Source organism: Callorhinus ursinus, unplaced genomic scaffold (assembly GCF_003265705.2).
Source record: "Callorhinus ursinus isolate GAN/ISIS: 27379988/994484 unplaced genomic scaffold, GSC_fseal_2.0 scaffold6, whole genome shotgun sequence".
In the NCBI taxonomy this organism is placed as follows: domain Eukaryota; kingdom Metazoa; phylum Chordata; class Mammalia; order Carnivora; family Otariidae; genus Callorhinus; species Callorhinus ursinus.
This window is the reverse complement of record NW_027397068.1, coordinates 32,740,908-32,762,810: the sequence shown is the minus strand read 5'-3', so window position 1 is coordinate 32,762,810 and position 21,903 is coordinate 32,740,908. Positions and strand designations below refer to the sequence as shown.

The 21,903-nt window shown below is 38.8% G+C and overlaps 1 long non-coding RNA gene across 1 annotated transcript in view; it reads left to right on the top strand.

Moving 5' to 3' along the window:
* Positions 1-13,191: 13,191 nt before the first annotated feature.
* LOC141372903 (uncharacterized) overlaps positions 13,192-21,903 on the top strand; it is a 9,347-nt gene continuing 635 nt past the window's right edge. Inside the window, exons 1-2 of the long non-coding RNA XR_012378422.1 lie at positions 13,192-13,248; positions 21,178-21,259. This is a non-coding gene — a long non-coding RNA (uncharacterized lncRNA). The remainder of the gene's footprint in view (positions 13,249-21,177; positions 21,260-21,903) is intronic.

Here is a 21,903-nt window from a genome sequence, read left to right as displayed (position 1 = left end):
TGAGATCATTTTACAGAAGACAAAACAGAGTTTAGGGAAGTTAGGTAATTAGTTTGTGGATGGAACTAAGATTCCTTCTCAGATCTTTATGCTGCTATACACAATAGAGCAGTTCTGCTGAGACTTTGAAAATAAATGTTGGATCTTCCCAATGTCATGGTCTTTGTGGATATGATAGAATTAAATATTTTCTAAATTTTCTCATCTCCCTCTCACGTTCATTTTGAAGAAAATGTCCCTGAAGTCAGCGAGGAACTCTGGTGAGTTGTCCTTTTCATTTGTTTCTAAGAGGAAATGTGAACTTTGTGATTGTTTCACACATTCTTGCTGCTTCCCTAAATTTAAGAAAAAAACCCCACAAAAGCATGGCTGTAACGCATGTTTTTATATCAAAAGGTCAGAAATCAAAGATCCTTTAGCTTGCCATGAGGAAGTAGTGGGAAGAGCACATCGTCACAAAATCACCAGGAGCTGCATAAACAAATAAATAAATAAATGCATAAATAAATGGGAGAGTTTTGAGGGGGATGGAGAGAAGGAATTCATATTTTGTTTCTGAATCCTGATCCAAATCTAATATTTTCAGAAGTAACAATCCAGCCAAAGACTGAGGCATTTGGATTTGGTTGTATCAACACTCCACCCACAAAGTAAAATTAAGGACTGATCACCACCTCCCCCTCCTCCCCTTCTGAGGTCAAGCAAACAACAGAATGCACTATTTTCACTATGGCCTATGTCTACACCCAAGAGCAATGTGGAGAGTTAAGCCAATTATCCAAAATTTCAGGCCAAAGAAAAAGTAATTTGGCCTTAATTATCTGGTAAAAGTGTTTGGAAACCTGAATTATTGACACAAATTCTTATCTTGGCTTGGTATAAACAGAGTGACTGTGTTTAGGCCATTTCAGTTGGTAATTATTCAAGGTTTTTTAGTTACTAGACCTAGCTATTCGAATGTCAGGAGAGGTAGCTTCAAGATCCACACGGACAGGGGCGCCTGGGTGGCTCAGTCGTTAAGCGTCTGTCTTTGGCTCAGGTCATGGTCCCAGGGTCCTGGGATCGAGCCCCGCATCGGGCTCCTGCTCGGCGGGAAGCCTGCTTCTCCCTTTCCCACTCCCCCTGCTTGTGTTCCCTCTCTCGCTGTCTCTCTCTGTCAAAAAAAAAAAAAAAAAAAAAAAAATCTTAAAACAAAAAGATCCACAGGGACAGAAGGGCTGGGGTCTGAAATTTGGTATTTACGTCACTGCCAATGCTAGGGAGGATGTAAGGAGGGCTTCTCAGCCTCAACTGCACATGAGAATCACCTGAGGGGCTTTTAAAAGCACACCAGTGGCCCTGGTCCCATCTAAGGCCAACCAACACAAGATCTCTCGGGATGAAGCTTAGGTCAGGATATTTTCTAAAAGCTCCCCAGTGACTTGAAAGCATCCATGGTTAAGAATCATTTGACTCATCCTGGGTATCCTCATGCCGATGGTGGGAAGTATAAACAAGATGGAGAATACTTTAGCTCAGTTGCGCAAATGGTCCCTAGACATCTGACATTTTAAGAATACTGACAATAGATGAAGCAAAATGACAGTGTAAGCTTACCTTCTGGCCTTTTTCACTAGTGTTGTGGCCTCCTCTATGAGTCGAAAATAAAATATGCTTTACAGTTCTCAAAGCTAGTGATGGAAGTAAGTTCTAAAACATAAAAGTTGCTTCAGAAAAATGAAAAAGAAAAATCTCTATGTTCTGAAAAGAGAACAACATTGACCAAAAAAGTGTACTTTAAAATTGTTCAAGAATCAGTTTCACAGTCCTTTTGCTGTACACTTGACTCTTTGCACAAACTCAGTTATTTGCTGTACCTACTTAATGTCTTCAAGCGGTGGTTCTCAAACTTTCACGTGCATCCAAATTACCCAGGGATCTTGGTAAAATCCAAATTGCTGGACCCCCTTCTGGGGATTTCTGGGGTGAGATCCAATAGTTGCATTTCTAGTGAGTTTCCAGGTGATGCTGGTGCTGGTGTCTCCAGCTGGACTCCAAGATCTCCTTTAGTGTTCACCTGTTTGTACTCACTGACCTTTGTCCTGCATTTTTCTTTAAGCTCTTCTTTCCAGTTTATCTCTTAACTCAGGCAAAAGACTGCAGCATAGCATCTATGATGGAAACCGAAACTAGCCCTCAAGCAATCACAACTGCTTGGTTGAAGAGCGCTGGCAGCCCACACCACCCAGACCAGATGGAGCTCAACCCCGAACTTATGCCTCCACAGATGGAATCACTGAGTGACCCATGGAATGACCGACAGTTACGTTTACCTCGTCATAATACTAAAATCTGCGCCCAAGGAGGAGCTCAAGCCTCATTTATTTAACAGACAGTGTATGTGTGGGCACGTTTCCTTAAGGTGCACGCGCCACCTCACGCCTGCCTCTGCATGTGATCATGGGGGTCGCCATGGAAATAGTCATTCCCAACCCTAAATAAAAGGAGCCCACTCACCCTTGTTCCTGCAGTCACAGCTTTGGAAGTTATTCCCCGTGATCTCCTTGTTTGCTGCCAGTAAAGTTTCCTTTGGTGACAGCGCACCTGGTGTGGTTGCTATCTGTGACTCACCAAGCAGCAGACTCAGGTTAGGTCAGTTACATTGGAACCATAACAAACTAATGTAGAACTTGAACTGCTCTCCCAAAAAAGCTCATTATAAGTGTGTGAGGACTAATATGAATATTTAATTTAGTACTATTTTGTTTCATTCCAAAATGGAGTTGAACAATCTCTAAAAGTATACACAATAGACCACATTTTTAAGTTAAATAAAGGTAAGAAAATTTGGGTGAGAAGTCAGATTTAAGCAGCAAAATTCAAACAGCACATACACATAGAAATGAATTATCTTAAAAAGAAAGAAAATGTATTCTATTATTTATTAAAATTATTCATTTCAAATTCAAGTATTCATTTCAAAATTATTTATCAAAATTTCGTTATTCATATATTTCTTAAATATAATTTTGGTAAATAATCTATTATCTGAGCTGCTTCTTATTTCTGAATTGCTTTGAATCTTAAGTATTACAATATGTAGCTATTCTAAAAGGAAGTAAAAATGCAAGATTGCTTGGCCAATCCTAGGGATACCAGCCAATGATGTGAGATTTTATTTTGTTCTTCCTTATTATGTATATAGATTTCAAACAGAATATAGTGAAATGGAATGAGTGGTGACATGTCTGGTTTATTTAATAAAGCCATGTGTAGTCGATAACTAAACTGAAAAAATTATTTGGAAGCTTGACATTTTTATTTTCTTTAATTTAATTTAATTTTTTAAAAGATTTTATTTATTTGACAGAGACACAGAGAGAGAGGGAACACAAGCAGGGGGAGCAGGAGAGGGAGAAGCAGGCTTCCCGCCGAGCAGGGAGCCCAATGTGGGGTTCATCTCAGGAGCCTGGGACCATGACCTGAGCTGAAGGCAGATGCTTAACGACTGAGCCACCCAGGCGCCCCTGGAAGCTTGACATTTTTAGACTTAATGATCTGCATGGGAACACAAAGTCAAGAGCAGTGGTCAGTGTAAGCAAATGAAGCAGGTCAGGTGAGGACTGAGATCTCCGGACACGGCACCCTAACAGGGGCATCAATGGCCCTGAGCTGGATAGTTGGTTTATTGAGAGAAACGAGGACTTGGATTTCTATACAGGATATCATGAATTTTAAATGTTGACAACAAATTCAATAAAAAAAATAATACTATGTGCGTCAAACAAGACACCTGTGGGCCAGATTTGGCCTTGCTAATCTGTAACTCCAGCCTTCAGGGATTAATTTTACCTGGTTAATTCCCAACTCCTCATTGCACTCAGGGCAGATTTCTACCCAGGCAGCTAATCAAAGTGGAGACAAAACTTTGCTGACTCCTTTTTGCGTGGTTTTTCTTTAATCTACTGTTTCTCAAAGTGTGCTCCTAAATCACATCATCGTCATCAGGAAACTTGTTAGAAATGCACATTAGGTTTGCCCACCGCAAATAGGCATATTTCAGATGACCCACCCCAGCTCTACTGAATCACAAACTCTGGGAATGTAGCCAGAAATCTGTTTTAACAAGCCCCTCCATGTGATTCTGATGCCCACTAAAGCTTTGAGGGCCCCAATTTACTTGAAGAGGATTTAAGGCAGCCTCATTAAACCAAAACAGATCTACTGGGTTGGTAATAAGATGAATTCCTTACCAGCATCCAGAGCCAGGACTCACTGGTTATGTGACATTCCAAATGGTGCTGGGTATTATTACCCTGTTAATAGATACTTTGACGTGTCTCTTTTAAAGCGACATAATTCCAAAGTAGCCCAGAGCGTCCCATTTAAGAAGTTAGCTAAAGAACAGCTGTCTGTGTAGGGACTGGTGTCCCTGGTCGTTTACGCATCCTCGCCACCTCCTGCAGTTGCTGTGGTTGGGATCCATTGAAGATGTTCTCATCTCTTCTCCCACCCACACTTACCGATTTTGCAGAGCAGCCCTTGAGTATTTTTTGAGGATCAATAGAACATGATATAGATACAGGTCTAAATCCTCGCAACTACTCTCCCCTTCAAATATACAAATAAGAGCCAAGATATGCTTACGGGAGGACACTTACTCTGATGAAAAAGAATTCAATCTGAAATCAGTGTGTTTACCAATATCCAGATCGATGTTTTCAACATACTATTGAAATTTGGGTATTTAAACATGTTATTTTCTTCCATATATATGATGTCTTGTAGGTAGCATGGAGTGGTATACGAAGCATTGGTGGGCACTTAAAAAGACTTGTTTTCTCGTCCCATGCCTGTTAGGATCCATGCCTGTGCCTTGGACTGGTCATTTGTGACTTCCCCCTTTCTCCATCTGTAAAATAAAGGACTTGTACTAAAAGATCTCTGAGAGCTTTTCAGCTCTGAAAACATTCGATGATATTAAAGGCTTAGTGTCATGTGGGTTACCAGTCTTAGCTGAAGCTTCTTCAGTTGTTTGGTTATCTGGGGATTGTGTATTCACATGCATTCCATTTAAATCACATGTTATGAGCTCATTTACTTGAACTTTTATAGTAATACTTAAGCATTTATATATTGCTTTTCATCTTCAAAGCACTTAGCGTACTTATGAATCCTTCCAGCAACACTTTGGGGTAACTAAGTATTATTAAATCAGGGAGAAAAGTTAAAGAGGAGGGGAGCAAGATGGACACACACACACGCGCACACACACACACACACGCACACACACGCACACACACACACACACGCACACACACACAGCGGGGATTGGGAGAGCCAGTGGGAGGATAGAGAGTTTAATTCAGTTAGTGATTTGTCTCTGGCTAAAGGAAGAGACTATACCAGGGTGGCACAATTAAAAATTAAAAAAAATTATACTAGGGCCAGAATAAAAATGGATTCCCTGTTTCATATTAGACCTTGGTATCAAAACTTCCTTCCTCTAAACATTCTTAAGGGTTTAGAATCCTCCCAGCTCCACTCTAGGATTTTCTCTAATCTTTTAGGATGAAGGCATTTTGATGTTGTCTGCCTCCTCGGAGGGCAGAGACCACGTCTTGCATAAGTACAATGCTCAGTTTATAACTGAAATTTGCTTATGGTGATAGTGTCGTGGGTCCTTTCCTATTTTAAGCTGATCTAGCCAAAATCAGGAGGAAATACACCTGCTGTAAGAAAGTGAAGATTTCTATTGCAAGAAAGCAGCAAATCCATGGAGTGTATGCTTTTGGTTGCTAGCTTCTAGGTTTGCAGTGTTACATTTTTTCTGTAGCTTTCCAGGGAGTAATGCCTTTTAAAATAATGCCAAACACATGTTGAACTTTGGTAACCTTTGCTCTTTAATGAAAATGTAACTCTGAGCAGGGTGTATAGTCAGAGACTAAATAAAACTATTGCTAAAAATTTTTTTAGGGTAGTTCAAGGATTCATAACTGCCACTGCGAGAGCAGTGTGAATGGAGTGAGAGCGGAGGGATGGCAGGGAGACAAGAAAGGAGAACGAGCTCTCTGGAGAAGACTCGGGTCCCTGCAGAAGAATTTCGCTATCGCCCAGTTTCTCCAGACATGTTCCAAGATAAGAAGGCTAGTACTGGGAGATAAATGTCAAAAGTACCCATATGAATGATGCTCTGGTTGGAAATGAGGTTACACTAGACACAACGCTATGCAGTTTACTTTAAAAATGAATTCAGACTTTTTTGGTTGCATTCTGCTTTAATCTAAGAATTAATTTCTTTGCTAATTCCCAATTCACTGTATTACAGTTTTAGAAGTGTTTCGTGGTCATAGAAATTTGCGAAATTTCTGTTCAAGCTACACTTACATTTGTGAAATTTCTGTTTAAGCTACACTTACATGTGCTGATGAAAACAAAACAAAACAGAACAACCCCCCCCAAAACCCTCAAACAACCTGAAGCTAGTTATCCATATTTAATGATTAGCTATAAAAATGAAGTTTTGCCTAATCGTGTTTTTAAGTTGGATAGTCTTCTGGCAAATATTTTAGTGTCTGCCCTGGGACTTGTTATAACAGCCTTGCTCACATTGTTGTAAAAGCATTCATTGGCTTCAGAAAATACTTTCCTTTTTTCATATTTGTTGGCTCACCAAGGTTTGGTTTCCAAAGCATTAAAATTTGCTATTGGATGAAGAGACGTTGTTGAGGAGGTGGTTGAGAGAGGCAGCCTGTTTGTTTCTCCCTGAGCTGTTCCTGGTGCCCCCATTTCCCTGAGGTCCCAGCAGGCCTTGTGCCTGATGCTCATCTCAGCAGGCTCTGAAATGTGATGGTTTCTGTTTACACAGGGTTGATTGGGCTTGGAGGTGGCTCTCTTATGCTAATCTACCTATGAGAGACTTGTTCATAGAGAGTAATTTGTAGTGTGAAATAGAGAGACCGTTGTTGACATTGGACTGCTACAAAGAAGTCTTGAGTCTCAAGACATCCTATGTCAGTAATCAGAAGGCTTCTCTAGGAGAAAAGAATCCCCACATACAATGGAAGCTGGCAGATCTTGGGGGCTATTTTGTCGGGGCGGTGGGAAACTGACTTATCCTCCTTAGTCCTCAGAAGGTCTGTCTTCTTTACACAGTGGTGAAATGCTCAAAACTTTTGTTTTCATTTCTTGTTGTTTTTTTTGCTTTTTTTTTTTTTGACATTGCAACTGTCCAGGTAGAGGTGATTTCTCTGTGCTCCATAAATCTGCTTTTTATTTTTTATTTTATTTATTTATTATTTTTTTAAAAGATTTTATTTATTTATTCGACAGAGAGAGACACAGTGAGAGAAGGAACACAAGCAGGGGGAGGGGGAGAGGGAGAAGCAGGCTTCCCGCGGAGCAGGGAGCCCGATGTGGGGCTCAATCCCAGGACCCTGGGATCATGACCTGAGCCGAAGGCAGACGCTTAATGACTGAGCCACCCAGGCACCTCCATAAATCTGCTTTTTAATGACTTACTACATTTCAATTGGTATTTTGATGAACTGTATATAATGTCTTATTTACTGTATTAAATTTAAGCTCTTTTAAGAAGGAATCATTCTATTACCCTATTTCTCTTTGTTCCTATAATTCTGCCTTGCACACTGTAGAGAATGAAGACATAGCTTATCTATTTATTTTATTTATTCATTTATTCAATGAATATTTATTACCAGGTCCTCTTCCCGCCCCCCCTTATCACTTAATAGTTCCTCCTAGAAGGTACCTGGGGAGTGATCTGATTAGAAAAAAAACATACTCCTAGAGTTTAAAATATTTTGTGTCATGGATCTGCAATAATTTTCAAAGAAACACAACACTACCTTCCTTCTATTTGGCCATCAAGTGTGAAACCGTATGGTTGGAAATAGATTAACCAGTATGGCTTTTGCGAAAACAAAGGAATGCAATATGCCATTATTTCTTCAGACACCACAGGAAATGTATCAGAATACCAAAATATAAATTGCTATATCCCCAAATTCTTCTCACGTACTTACTCTTAAGAAGGTGCCAGGAAATGGTGCTCAGGGCCTGTATATTTCAAATATGTTAGAACATGCTTCATTGGGATTTTGCTTAGCAACACTGTGAGATAGAATATCGATTTAGCCCACACCATTTCTCCAGAGTGAGTTTTAAAAAGGAAAAAAAAGAGTAAAAATGTCTAAAGCTCTACTTATACTAATCTCAAGTAGACTTTGAAAACTAACTTAACTAACTTGATTTCCTACTCTGTTCAACCCCAGACCCTTTAAGTGGTCTCTTCTTTTTGTACTAAAATTTTTTGAGTAGGTAATATTATTTCATGGTTCTAAAACTGAAAGGTCTAAAAACTTCTGAGATCAGATGAAATTGGACAGGTTCAGGGTGATATGGCCATAGACAGAAAGGTATAAAAACTATTCAGAGATAACTCTCCTATCCTTATTCCTTACCTGCCTACACCCCCATTGCTATCTTTTTTTCACTAAACAACATTCCTTTATATTGTACATTAAGAGTTTTCTCATTCTCTTTTATAGCTACAGAGTATTTGGTTGTAAGGATATACCATAATTAATGTAACCATTCTTATATTGGAATACATTTAGGTTGTTTCCAATAGTATTTTGCTATTGTAAATAATGATACAATGACCATATTTGTAGAAATGTCATTTTGCAAATCAGCAAGTATATTGGTCAAATAAAGACTCAAAAGTAGAATTATTGGGACAATTTCTGTGTATACTAATTAATTTGTTAGTATTGACAAATTGTTTTCAAAGGGACTGTCCAAATTTACATTCCTAACAGCAGAGATTGGCTGTTTCCCATAGGCATATTTTTAAACCTTTGAACTTTTGCCAGTCTTCTAAGATGAAAAATAATATCCAAGTATAATTTTAATTTTTGTTACTCTTACCATGAGTGAGGTCAGTGTCTCTTTATATGTATGACTCATTTATTTTTCCCCATTTTTCCCACTTTTGGTGTCATTCTTTTTATTATTGATTTTTAGTAGCTCCTTATATATTAGGAAAATTAGCATTTTGCAGTTTAAGTTGAAAAAATTATTTTTTCCAGTTTGTTATGTCCTGCTTGTGTGTGTGTGTGTGTGTGTGTGTGTGTGTGTGTGTGTGTGGTGTGTGTAAGTATATGCTTCAAAAGTTCTTTTAAATGCTTTTGGTCTTACCAACTTTTTCTTTCATGGCCTTTAAATTTTGATGCACCTTTCGAAAAGCCTTCAGTACTCCAAGGTTAAAAAGGATTCTCTTTTTCTTCTAAATATTCTATGTTTTAATTTTTTTATATTTAAATCTCTGATTGCTTTGAAGTTTATCTTGGTGTACAGCATCAGATATAGATCAATGAATTATCTTTCAACATAATCAGGAAAACTAAAAATCTTTTATAGTTTGAAATAAAAACTGAATCTATCTATGGAATGAATGGCTCAGATTCATGGTCTACAATGATTACTCAACCAAAAATACCTTTCACTTTATATTATCTGTGTATCTTCCAACTTTCCCAAACTCAAGATTCCAACCTTGAATTAACAAAGAGGAGTAACTGCTTGTGAGGCAAGCCCCATTAATCATCATTAGTATAATTCAGCATATACTGAATGCCTTTAAAGGTCCATAGCCTTAGATAATAAATTACTTGGCTTGAATTCCACATTCAAATTTTAATAGTCTAATCTGATGGCAAGACCAAGAATCACCTAAAAGTGAATACAGGACAGATACTGAGTTGGATATAGAAAATCTATGTTATATAGTTTAAATGGGATATGAAGGTCCAAAGGAGAGCATAATCCACAGATGGAAGGTTGTAGTTTTAACTTCAAATTTATTAGTTTAACTTCAAATTTATTACAGTTTAACTTCAAATTTATTGAAGACATAAATTTTGATGGTACTTCTGGCTGGAAGGGCCTACAGGACTAGGTGAAACAGTGACATGAAGTAGCCCCAGAGTAGAACGAGCTTCTTGAAACTCCTGGACAGAGGACACAAAACAGGTGTAAAGTGTTGACAGAATTCGCCATCACTTTTAAGGGCAAATAAAATCAAGTGTGGAAACCAAGTGTGAAAGAGCCCATATGTTCCTAAGATAAGACTCTACAATGGAACTGTTGCTAGAATCCTCTATCTCAGCCCAGATAACACACACTTGAGGATGACCAGGCCAACAAGAACAGATGAAAAAGGGCAAACCCTATTCAATCTCTGACTCCACGCCACCCACTTCACATCAGGAGGGATGGCTCCTGGTCAGTACGGTCAGTAACGACCACAATGAGTGAAAGTTTCATGGGCTATTAGTAGCCTGTCAGTTGCCCTCAGCATATAAGGAAAAATTAATTGGACAAAGCTGTAGCCATGCAGTAAATTGCTTTTGGGGATGTTCTAAATATCTCAGTAAAATATGCTGTGTCGATATTTCCAATTGTCATTTAAGAAATATTGAGAGACTACCGGACTGAGAGAATACTGCTGTGGTTTTGGACTGGAGGTCAAAAGAACTACCTCATTGTACAAACCTGAGCAAATCATTTATCCTTTTTGGTTTTGTGTTTTAAATTATCCAGCTTTGTTCTAGTAATGAATAACTATAAAATCTCTGTGGCTTACAACAACAGAGAATAAACGAAGTTTGGTTTTTATGTTCTTAACATGTGAGAAGATGGATTAGATGCATGTCTACTTCAAGTGTCGTTTTTATTCCATGCGAAAGAGCTGTCCCCTTCAGGAGCTGTTTCCTCCAGGACACTGGGGCAGAGGGAAAAGAAGAGGGAGTTGGCAAAACCCCATGATGACTGTTAAAACTTCTGTTTGCCCACGGTACGGGCAATGCCCCTCACATGCCAATGGCCAAACAAAGCACACAGCCAAGACCAATGTCAACAGGGTAGAGATATGCACCTCTTTTGTACAAGGCATGTTATACGGCGGTGGGTGGAATTCATTAATCCTTTCATAGGAAAAGGAAGTGAATATTGGGAACAGTGATATAATCTATCCTAAAATCATAACTTTATCACTGCTTCTTGAATGTGCAACACAATACATTATCTGATATTCAGCTACTAAATGGGGAACTTCAAGTCCCCTCCTTTAAGATCTCCATCATCCTTTCTGTTCTGGAGTTCTATGATTCTGGAAAACAGTCGTTTCAGTCTGTTGTCAGAGGAAAGTAGTGCTGCCTCTGGATGGCAATCACCTAACAGCAGGGCTCTGCATTCTGTCTCTGTTCCTGTGAGTACCTAGGATGTGATGAAGGGCAAGGATAGTTGGTTATAGTTAATTAGATCATCTCGTTTTACCAGCTGGTGAGTGATGGAGTTTGGCTTAGAACCCAAACTTGCCGGATTCTCTAAGCACAAATGTTCCTTCATGTTTGGGTCTAAATTTCCCAAATTCATTTGGCAATACAATACTTTTAAACACAGACTATGGTGATAGGACAGCAACTGGAGCTCATGAGGAATAGAACTGGATTGACAGAAATCATAAAAGGGTCTGAAGAAAAAGTTCATTGCAATTAGAAACTATCAACTTTTGATTTGTATACAAATATCCAAATGATGTTGAAAAACATTACAAATACATGCTGAAATTATAAAATGAGATATGACCAGAGACTAGTGATAGTAATAGAAGGCAGAGTGCGACACCAGCTGCTCTTGCGTGTGGAGCAATGGTGGACCTCGCTTCACATGGTCTGTGTTCTATCATCCCGCCAGCGACGACTTGACATTTTTGCCACACTGCTTTTAAAGGAAAATTAACACACAAGAAAATAAAAATAGCTACACCTGTGTTGGAGATTCCTCTCCTACATGTTCTATAGTAATTTGAGAGGAAATATTGCTAATGCTGAGGTTTGTTTTGTTTTGTTCTGTAGAACATCCATTAGTATCTCACAGAACTCTAGCAGGCTTTTACTTTGTTAAAAGATAAACTGAGGCATATTAAAAATTTTTAGAGTTTATTTGAGCACACGTTGATTTAAATTGGGCAACTTTAAACCAGAAGTGGTTAGGAGTACTCTGCTAATAGGAGCTAGGAGTATGAGTTTTATAGGGAAGATAGGGAAGCAAAGCAAGGAAATTATTTCGTTAAGTTGTCGCCTTAGCTGGGAAAGCCTACTTTGCTGTTTGTGACTGGTTTTCCTTAGGTTTTGATTTCTTAACCCTGAAGTAGTTACAGGCTACAGTTCCGGTTTGCTTATGTAGGCTGTTAAGGCATAAGAACCACCTCAGCCTAAATGCCTCCTTGTTTGATTAATTTAACACCTTTAAGCTTTTGTTTGAGGAACCAACCAGCCAAGCAACCGTGAAAATCCTTAAGTTTTAATCAATTGACAACTGATTGATTAAAACCTTTGACTAGTGATTTTTGAAACCTATGTGCCCAGTCCTGTGTGCAGGCTTGAAAGAATGACAAAGACCACTTGGGATCCAGTGCAGTTTTGCATTCTTGTACTTGGCACATTCTGCTGAATATTATTTACATCTGTATGACTCCCACTTTGGACTCTGAACTTGTTGAGGGGACTGTGATCCCCTGCATATGGTTGGTGCATAACAGATGTTGATAAGAACTGAACTGAATTCTATCTACCTTGAAAGGTAATGCAATCTGGTTGGTTAAAAAAGATTTGTACACCTAACACATTCAGAGAGATGCTTTTTACAAAATACATGAGTAGGATAACAGGCATTTTTTGTTTTAGTTACTAAATGGTCCTTCAGGGAACTTCATCCTGAATGGGGCCTACAGGGGCTGAGAGGCACAGGTGAGAAGGAAAGTCAATTTCAGGTAAGCAGAACAGTAGTGCTAACGATTTACAAAGTTTATTCTGGTTCACTTGATTCTATACCTTTAATTCTACATAAAGATACTTTCATGCTCAGAAGAAAGACACTCATCCTTAACCAATTATTGGACTTTTTTGGCTGGTCTGGTTTTTCAAGTATACTGAGATAAGATGGCCCCCAGTAATTCTCATCTCTCAGTATTCTTACACTTGTATTTCCTTCTCTTACGGAATAGAACTATGGAAACAATAACATATAGTGTAAACAATAGAATATTGAAAAAGTGATGGTTTCTGAGGCTAAGTCACAAAAGATATTATGGCTTCACCTTATTCCCTTGGATCACTTCCTCTGCGGGAAGCGGCTGCATACTGTATGGACACTCAAGCAGTCTTACGGAGAGTCTGCATGGTGAGTAAATGAGGCTATCTGCCAACAACCAGGCATGTGAATGAGCCATTTTGGAAGTGAACTTTGAGGCCACAAAGCCTTCAGATGACTGCAGGCTCATCAACATTTTAACTGCAACCTTTGAGAGATCCTGAGCCCAAATCAGCCAGATTTCTGACCCTCACAAATGGAATAAGATAACAAATATTTATTATAGCTTAAGCTTCTAAATTTGGGGTAATTTATTATTTAGCAACAGGTAATTAATATATCTACTGATATAGAATACCAAGATCCCTGAGGATCTGGTGTTAAAATACATATTCTATAAAAAAGGGCAAATCTTTCTTGGTCTTAATAAATCTCATGCCATTTCTTGCCAAGCAGGTGTTTTGCCCCTTTGGATCTTCCTTGTTCCATTTATGACTATATATACCTATAATCCCTTGTCCACATTCTTTATCAGACTTCAAGACCCAGTTTATAGAAGCCTCTCTATCAGTGGAGGCTGAGTGTTTGTGACTAAAGAACCCCAATCAGCAAAGACTTACACAGAAGTCTTTGTTGTAGTTGTTGTCCTTTGGGTAAAAGAATACTGGAGGTAGTCCATTCATTCTGTTACAATGAATATGTTACAAAAAATATTGTAGGCACAGTTTCTTCTAGCTTACTGCTCTGACTGTGTGTCCCTTGCTCAAAGTCCAAGATGTCAGCCAGAGCACCAGCCTTCACAACTGATTCCAGGTAGCAAAATGGAAGTTGGAGAAAAAGAGGGGTGAAATATGTGCATTAGCTGTTTTAAAATAAATTTTGTTGACGGTGCCACTCAACATTTCTCTTATATATCACTGGCCATGAAATAGTCACACGGTCACATTTCATCTACAGGGAAGGCTGGGAAATGACTGGTCTATTCTGACCGACCTTATGCCCAGCTAAAATTTGGGAATTCTGTTGTAATTGGAGAGGTGAGCTGGTTCAATCTGGTACGAATGTGACAGTGGAGTAGACAACAGCAACCTCAGTCATATCTTCCCTGTGTCCCTTGTAGTTCTTTGCATCCTCCACTGGGTTCCTACCAGCTTTTAAATGCCTCACTGGGGGTACTCATTTGCTTTTAATAGTCCAAGGAAATTTTAAGTTCTCATTAAATGTGTGTTCAATGATTGCATAACTAAATAAATGCTGTGTCGTCCGGGGTTCTGAGTCTTGCCTTCTCATTTCTTTGAACTTCTTAGCAGAAGTCTTTATTTCTTTTTTTAAATTAATTAATTTATTTTTTAGTAATTTCTAATCCAATATGGGACTCAAACTCACAACCCTGAGATCAAGAATCGCATGTTCTTCTGATTGAGCCAGCCAGATGCCCCCACTAGTCTTTATTTCTATAAAAGTTCCCAAAAACAGTCCTACAAAATGCCTGGTTCTTGACTGGTCAATCACTAATCTAAGATCTTGTTTATGGTGAACTTCCCAGGACACTTGCTTTTGACTGGGGAGAATTCTTTAATCTTGCTGTAAGACAAAATATCATAGCGAGGGTCTGTTATGGTAAATCATATTACTTTGGTCATATTTGATCACAAAAATAGAATTCAGAATGTGAACGTCATCTGAGAAAAGGTGGTGTAAAACTACATGATTCTCATAAGCTGTTAGAGGCATGTTGAGTAAGTATAACTGTTTAGGATAAGAATGGTAATATATGGGGTTCACTATAAAAATGTTCTTTCCCTTTGACCCAGTCATTCCAATCCTGGAAATTCCTTCTAAAACAAATAATTCAATAGAAAGGAAAATCCATGAACTAGGATGTTCCTTGTTGTATTATTCATAGTGCAACAGCAATCAATTGTTAGCAAATAACCTAAGTAGTCAATATTAGGGAACTGGTTTAGTAATGCATGGTGCTTTGATACAATAAAAAATTGAGGTAATTATAGAATCATGGCAAAATAGTCATGATATTTTGCTAAACAGAAGAGAAAAAAGGAATATGAAAGGACATGTTCATTGTGATTACAACCATGCAAAATATGCGCTTTGAGAAAAACCACAATAGAACAAAAAAATGAGAATAGTTTGGTGGTGAAATTTTAGGTGATTTTTCTTTTGAAAAAAAATGTCCTTGATATTCTTTTTTTTTTTTTTTTTAAGGTTTATTTATTTATTCCAGAGAGAGAGGGAGGGTGGGCAGGAGGAGAGAGAGAGACAGAATTCCAAGCAGACTCCCTACTGAGTGTGGAGCCCAACTTGGGGCTCCATCCCACAACCCTGAGATCATGACCTGAGCTGAAACCAAGAGTTGGATGCTTAACTGACTGAGCCACCCAGGTGCCCCTCCTTTGATATTCTTTTGTTGTTTTAACATAAACATATGATAGAAAATTCTGTGCAAGTGATAGCTGAATCCTGTAACAAGCTAGTGGGTGACATACTACCCATAACGGGTGACATGACTAAAGGCCTGTGATGTGATTCTGGTGGCTGGAACAAGGTTACACTGAGAAACCATTTGACCAGTTCCCTGGACATTATGCTTTTAAATTTCTCCTACAATCCTGGCTCTGTCCTTCCATCTGATGAAGAATAGTTGGGGGGTTATGAAATGAACCATTAGTTAATATTTGCCCTCTCTTCTTTAGAGATAAATTGTTTAAGTCAACTTTAGAGCTCGTAGCTTGTAGCCCTACATGGGGGGGAGACTATTACATATATATATATATATATATATATATATATATATATATATATGCTGTAAATCTAGAGAGAATATTTTTAGGGGGTTAACTTGAGCAGAATTATTTTCTTCCTTTTAGCCAAATTATGAGGTGACCATTTCACTAAAGAGTGACTAGGATAAAAGATATATCTTGTTTGACATTATTCTAAAAGTTGATAGGATTGTAGAATTCTGCTAGAGATTGAGCAGTTGATTGCCTGAAGGCAGGTAGATGACGTCTCAAGATGTTCTCCTTTCTCCAATATGACTTGCAATTCACAAGAGGTAGGGAATGTTGTTTATAGGACATATAGTTGCACAGTATGACTTTTTAAAATAATAATTTATTGAGATATAATTTATATACGTGAACACATCTTTTAAAGTATACAATTCAGTGGATTTTAGTCTATTTACAGAATTGCACAATCATTATCACTATTAATTTAAAACATTTTCGGGGCACCTGGGTGGCTCAGTCATTAAGCGTCTGCCTTCGGCTCAGGTCATGATCCCGGGGTCCTGGGATCGAGCCCCGCATCAGGCTCCTGCTCGGCGGGAAGCCTGCTTCTCCCTCTCCCACTCCCCCTGCTTGTGTTCCCTCTCTCGCTGTGTCTCTCTCTGTCGAATAAATAAATAAATAAATAAAACATTTTCATCACCCACAAAGAAATCCCATACTTATGAGTAGTCACTCTTCATTCTTCCCCATCGTCATCCCTGGCACTCACTTATCAACTTTATATCTCTCTGGAATGATTATGGACCATGTGAACACTGGTGTAGACACTGGATTGATTCTCTATGTATTTATATATCATCAATATATGCATATACACATGCATACACATCCATTTATGTACATACATATGTATGCATACATATAGAGTCACTTCATTAACATAAACCCAGGTGTGGTCGAAAGGGTTTTGTTATGAATATCAAGGCACATTTATCACTCTTATCACTTAGGAAATTCCAAGGCCTTTCAGAGCCCTGCACCAGAACCAGCATGAAGACCAAATATATATATATATATATTTAAGATTTTCTTTATTTATTCATGAGAGACAGAGAGAGAGAGAGAGAGAGGCAGAGGGAGAAGCAGGCTCCCAAGGAGCAGGGAGCCCGATGCGGGACTCGATCCCAGGATTCTGGGATCATGACCTGAGCCGAAGGCAGACGCTTAACCATCTGAGCCACCCAGGCGCCCCCAAATATATATTTCTTCTATAAAAAAACAGCATCACAGCCATGGAACCAGCCCACCTGGGTTTGAATCTTTGACAAGTCACTAAACAGCCTTGTTCCCCAGTTTTCCCATTTTTGAGATGGGGATGATAATAGAACCCACACCTTAGGGTTGATAAGGTTAGATGTAGAGAACAGAGAACAACCATATGTATAGTAAGGTGATTTACATGTTAACTATTCTTACAGAGGATTTAAAGTTTCTCTACCGACTCAGTTATTTGATCATTTGCTGGAAGTAACTATTGGCTCTGACAGTGGTTTCATGTTTGAGTAACTCAGCTCAGTGTCAGTCAGTGAGCCACACTTTCTCTCTACTCCACTCTCATGATCTCAATTGCCTCACGATTCCTGCTTTATTGCCTTCTCTGTTGTTTTCTCTGGGTTTCCTCATCACTTCATCAACCCCCAAATCTTACTCACTGTAACCTGTGACAAAATCTGACAGATTCAACAAGTCCAAATAGAATGGAGTGTCTGCGTAGAGTACAATGTCAACCCTGGTCGTGAATCAGCCTAGGGTGGCAGGGCCACACATCACAGAGCCTGGCTACACACACACGCGCACACACACACACACACACGTGCACGCACCCCCCAGGCCGCCTCCCACGCGTGCACATGCACACACATGCACACACCCTCCCCCCCCCACACACAAAGAGGTATGAGCTTGGCGAAAACTCTGTGGCTTCCAAAAAGAGATATAATTTTCAGGCATCTTGCATGGAATGTCCAGTACAATGCCATGGGGAGATATTTGCTCTCTTGAGAAAAGTAGAATAGAATTTTTTACAACACAAAACAGCGGGAGAAAATATAAAACTTAAAAAAAGCCCATTTTGATTTAGGCAGAGAATCAATGATAGTTTTCCTTTCTAACCTATAGTACAATCAAATTCTCTTTCATGTGCAGATATTACTTTATACAATGTACTTTACAGTTTATGAAGTCTAAATAAAAGTATTATTTAAATTGTAGCTATTTCTGAGGCACCTGGGTGACTCAGTCCGTTAAGCATCTGCCTTCAGCTCAGGTCATGATCATGGGGTCCTGGGATGGAGTCCCCCATTGGGCTCCCACCTCAGCAGGGAGTCTGCTTCTCCCTCTGCCCCCCCACCCTCGCTCTCTGTCACGCTGTCTCTCAAAATAAATAAATAAAATCTTAAAAAAATAAAATAAAATTTAGCCATTTCCCTATCTATGGAGTTGCAAACTATGCACAAGGGAAGCAGAGTGGTAAGAATCATTTAGATAATTTAGGTTGGGGATTTTACAATTGGGAAAAAGAAAAAAATATTTTAGATCAGATTGATTGTGTCATCCTCTCCTCTTTGCTTACTAAAACAATTATAGGATCTTCACCATATTTATTTTTCACGAGCGTGGAGACCATGTAAAGTCCTTGGTTCACCCTGTTTGTTCTGGACGTGCTGACTCTTCAAAATAGAGTTAAAAAAAAAACTATCTACTTAGAGAAATCTATGACATATGGCTCTCTGGTTTATTTTCCAGCTGTTTTCTATTAACCTTGACTCCGAGAATTTTTTCCCCCAAATAATTTATATATCAAGGCAGGATGCAGGTCAGTGGGGAGTTTTACTTTGGATGCGAAGTTGTTGAGGCACAGAGCATGGAAAGAGAACAGGATTATTTCAGCAAATTATAGATGGGTGACTGTTCACAATTTTCAGTTCTTTCTCACTCTCCCATACTTTTCCTTCTCTTTTTCTTCTTTTGCTTTTATCACACTTTCACATAGTCTCTGGTCTGCCCCCATCAGAATGATTTGTGTTTCTGGAATAATTCTAAACCTCTATGAGTGGCACCCCTTTTAAAGTTCTGGGATCACGGAAGCAATTAATTAAAAACAGCAGGCTCTTACCTGATGTCTTCAGGATGACTTTTAATTATTCTAAATGCCCTACTTTTCCTAATGAGGATGTTCTGTAAACCTGAACATGGTTTTCCCACACTGCACTTGCAGACAAACCCTGTGTCCCGCAGGACCGCTGCTGCTTGCCAGACCAAATCCTTTCTCTGCGACAAAGCCTGCCATTGTGTCCCCACGCAGCCCCACTGATCTTTTCCAAAGGGCCTTTTGGAACATGTGCACATTTATTTCCATTCCCTGATGTGCTGGACGTAATAATAGCCAAAGAACCATGGTAACTTGCCTGGACTCAACGCTGTCTACTGTTCTCTGAAAGCCATATCTGGCAGCTGGACTTCCGTGTGTGTGTGTGTGTGTGTGTGTGTGTGTGTGTGTGTGTATGTGTCTAGTTAGGGGAGGGTGATCTCTTGTCCTTTTGTTGGAGGGTGAGGGAGGAATAAAGAGCTTGAAGAAGTGACAAGGTGTCAGTGTCCTCCTGACTCAGCTGTTCAGGGGCTTAATCCCAGCCCACAACTGGATGTCCAAGGGATTGAAGGAGAACGTTCCTTCTGGCTAATTTCCAACTGTTTCCAAATGCACTTGAGAAAGTTCCATGTGATTTTTTTTTTTTAATGTAACACCTGCTCTAACAATCCCAAAGCAACTTTTTTCCTCTCTATTATACTGTACATCTGTTATTTTGCTGACATGGAAGCCAGCATAACAATTAGATTCATTACTTGCCCCATAAATTGATTCCAGCTAAGCTGAAAGACCTCAGTGTACTCTTCCAGCATTTATCCAATGAGAGAACAAATTTTAAAATCCTGTCTATAAAGGTTTTTTTCCTGTTAGACCAGTGACATGTCATTCATATAGGCTTGTTTCATTTCAAGGTGGTGATGAGATGAAATTAGAAAGCCTGAATGATGGGTAAGACAATGAGAGGTGGCTGGGAATCATTTTTACTTTCTCTTAAGCAAAAGCAATTCTGGGAAGGTACTTTACAAAATCCTTAAATTTTCTATCTGCAGAACAATTTTAACAAATGAAGACCTTGATGGGATGACAGTTACTTTTCCCCCCCACTTCTTCCAAATAAAAATAAAGAAGTAGGTTCTTCTCTAGAGCTATTTTTTTTTCCCTTAGGATTAAAAAATTCTACTTTATTGTACTGGGTAGGGTGGGGATGGGGAAGGAAAGAAAGCAATTTGCAAACACTCTTCCATGTTGAAGCACACGTCTTAGTTCAGCCCCAGACACTGTGTGAGGCTGTGCGGTGTACAGTGGAGTCTCACTAAACACATCTTCTGAGAGAAAGAAAACAAATAAACTGGTTAAAGGGGCTCTATGGCTGGAGGTGCTAAGCCCTCAAAAGAGATGCTGAGAGTAGAGATGAAGAGAGTACTTATCTCCAGTGGGAACTTTAAAAATTGACAGGATCAACTTATATACCAAACACAGCCAGCTTATATGGTGCAGATTCTAACTTAGAAATTATTTCTGCTTTAAACATTTGCTTCCAAGGGGTTTAAAAAACTGATGAAGCTTTTTTTTTTCTTGAGAAATAGTGTTATACTTAAGTTCTATACAACAAATGTAACTGAGAGCCTATTATGTTCAAAGAATTATGCTAGTAAATGCAGGGAATAAAGATGTATAAGAGAGAACCTTCTTGAGATGTTTATAGACTAACTGCAAAAGATAGAGGTAGAAAAGAATAGGCCCATGCCCTATACCTCTATTGCAGGGCAAAATAAGGTTAAGTCCCACAGTCAACATGTATTTGAAAAAGTATCTTGGGCTTCACAACACAGAAAATGTACTGTTTGATGGAGGGTTGGAGAGGATTTCACAGAGAATGTGGTACTTACATGTTTCCTTGAAGAATGGATAGGATTCCATGCCATGGAAAGGGTACTTCAAGTCCAGTTAACAAGATGAGTTCAGGCTGGAAAGTTCAAGCATGTTATATTTTCTAACTAACCCACAAAGATCCAATATATAAATGCAACTTTAGCAGTACAATTAACATTCATATATATATGAATGTAACCTGAAACACCATCATAAATATTGTTTCTCTGTGAAATAATTTATCAGATCATCAATGGAGGGGAAGAACATTAAAAGGAATGAGCTGTTCTCTATACTTCTGAGGAAACTTCTGGTGTACTTGGCTAATGTAGGTATAAATGTTTGAAATTTGAAATTTGGGAGTTATTTACAAAGATTTGAAATATTCATTTTTCCTGAGTTCTTTCAACAAATATCTATCGAGCAGCTAAGATATAAGGCACTGGAGATACAATAATGAACAAAGCAAAATCCTCACTGTTCTGGAGCTAAAGTTCTAACTATAAGAGATAATAAACAAATGAATAGGTAGATCTATGATATGTCAGATGCTGACATATCATATGTCAATGGAGAAAAATTAATTAGATAAGAAGAAAAGAATAGTATTTTATATAGGTGGTTAAAGAAGATAGGGCAAAAAGAAGGAGGAGGAGGAGGGAGAAAGAGGAGAAGAAGAAGAAGAAGAAGAAGAAGAAGAAGAAGAAGAAGAAGAAGAAGAAGAAGAAGGAGGAGGAGGAGGAGGAGGAGGAGGAGGAGAAGAAGAAGAAGAAGAAGAAGAAGAAGAAGAAGAAGAAGAAGAAGAAGAAGAAGAAGAAGAAGAAGAAGAAGAAGAAGGAGGAGGAGGAGGAGGAGAAGAAGAAGAAGAAGAAGGAGAAGAAGGAGGAGGAGGAGAAGAAGAAGAAGAAGAAGGAGAAGAAGGAGGAGGAGGAGAAGAAGAAGAAGAAGAAGAAGAAGAAGAAGAAGAAGAAG